This window comes from Prinia subflava, chromosome 10 (assembly GCF_021018805.1).
Source record: "Prinia subflava isolate CZ2003 ecotype Zambia chromosome 10, Cam_Psub_1.2, whole genome shotgun sequence".
Taxonomy (NCBI): domain Eukaryota; kingdom Metazoa; phylum Chordata; class Aves; order Passeriformes; family Cisticolidae; genus Prinia; species Prinia subflava.
Genome location: NC_086256.1, coordinates 23,476,198 through 23,478,625, shown reverse-complemented (window position 1 = coordinate 23,478,625; position 2,428 = coordinate 23,476,198).

The window sequence follows — 2,428 nt, the reverse complement described above, 5'->3', positions numbered from 1 at the left end:
GAGGCTATTGTTAATATTACTTTTCTCCTTTTCCACTTGGAATTGGAAAACCAGAAGAAGTCATTATTTTTTCCAATCCCTTATGAGAACTGTGTTATCAAAAGCCAGGAATATTTGATACATGTGGTATACAAACCCAAGGTGCCTCAGGTGGGTGCAGCAGAGAGCTGGCACCGTGGCTTAGGTAGTTCTTGAATTTCAGTAATTCAATATGCTGCACAAGGCCCATGGGTGCTCTGGCACGATGGCTTTTTGAAGCACAGCACAGCTCCATGCACTGGCACTGTAAAATCACTGCTGGCTCCGTCTTTACTGGGAAAACGTACATGTCATTTCAGGTTAATTTTCGGTTTTCTGTATCCCCGGCTGCTTAAGCTCCTCATTAGCATGTCAATCCTTGTTTAGACTGTGCCATTCATCAAGTGCAGGCAAGGATTATCCTTCCCCACTTAACTGGCCATGATGGATTAGATATAAAAAACCAGGCTGAACGTTGTTAAGCAGCACTTTCATGTTCGACACTCCTTAATATGTAAAGCACTAAGCACATAAATAAGAACCTCAGTTGTCATTTGTAGATGCAAAAATGTCCATGGCTCCTTCTCCCTTCACAACCTGCAGCTGAGCTCCCAGACACACTTTCACTGTTTTCAACACCTGGCTGTTCCATTAAGAGCTCATTAACTTTCTACCAGTTCTTGAAAGCAACACGAAATTAGAATCATAGAGTATCCTGATCTGGAGGGAACCCACAAGGATCACTGAGCCGAAGTCCTGGCCTTGCACAGGACACCCCAAGGGGCACACAAATTAGATCTTTATGTGAGTGAACAGGGCTGTGGTGGTGAGCTGTACCCAAGAAGCACAGAGGTGCTTGGGGAGCTACAAAATTCATCACTGCATCAGTACCAGAATCAGCAAGACTTCCCAGGACGACCAGTAGGGTATTAATGGTAATATTTTTTAATACTTTCTTCCCAGTCATAGTAAATAATAGTTTTAAAGTTACAAGTTAGAAACAATTCTGTAAATGGACCTGAGAAAGATCAACCTCACTCTAAAAAGGGAATTTCTTTAGCTAGGACTTAATCTCAAATATCCCAGTAAAACCATTTTTCACTGGTATCATAGAATATTGTACATATCCTTGATAATCCTTGGTATCCTATTCTGCTTCCTCAACTTGCCTCCTGTTTAAATGCTGACCAGTAACAGCCAGAGGAAACCAGAAAGCTTTAACAGATATTAGATCATAGTCCAGACTTGTGAGTTTGATACTAAAATTAAGTAGAGTTATCTTTAATACCACTGGACCTCTGCTTCATGCTTCCAATTCGGTGCTAGTGACATGACTGAGAACACCACGTGTGAGGGGCAAGGCAAGGAAAGCAGCTTTGTCTGGATGCAGTGACTACAGATGTGCAAAAGGAAGGTGGCTAATGCTATAGCACATAGCCTGTGTCCATCCCTGCTGACTCCTCTATAGGTTGTTCCTGGGCCCAAAAAGAAAAATAATTATGTTTTTGGTAATGGTGGCACGGAGTGACAATTCTTCATCCATTCATTCTTCAACCTACAGAAAAGTCTGCATCAGCAGAAGGAAGTGTGGGGTTTACTGCAGCAGAGCATGCAGGAGATAATGCATGACCTGCAGTAAATTAAATTTGGAGATTAATATTGATCCTCCGTGATTCAGAGCTGGATTAAAGAAGCAGTGCTTCACCCTTAGCTAGTTTTTAAGAACTCTTCATGAGAACACAAAAAATGTTGGACTTGCTTTGCAACCACCACCATCTCCTGCACCCCAGTAAGCACAAATAATTCCTGGTTCTGCAGTGGCATTGGTGGGGAGGTGGGGAGGTTAGTTTTGTCAGACTTGGTAAAGAAACAGGCCTGGGAGGCTTTTTATCCCCTGTGTGTCAATACATTTCTGTGAGCAGGCAGCCAGCTGAACTTCCAGTCTCTGGAATCCAGTGTGTTCCCATTAATAACTGTGCTCTTCCACAGGGATGTGGAGGAATGAAGCCTGTTTGGCAATAGTAATGAACACTGTCTTGGATGAAGGGAGCAATTCCTGCTTCTGCAGAGAGCAGCAGCATCACATCAGGCTTGGTACTCCATGTTCCTGCACGATCTGGATCACCCAAACACTCACCACAGAGGGTCACACAGCAGGCGGGAGGCTGCCTGCAAAGGAACCTGGTGCTGCCTGGCAGGGTTAGAAAACCACTGCAGCAAAGACTGTTTGCACAGCTTGTTAGACAACGAGGTGAAAGCCCCACTGAGCCTAAGATGTGGTTTGGAATCTGCTTGGCAGGAAACGGTTTTAAACACTGAGGAGGTTTCCTCAGAATGCCTTGTATCTCCAACAATCACAATTAGCAACAGAAGCCTTCGAAATTCAAATCCAAACACAAAATCAACGGTA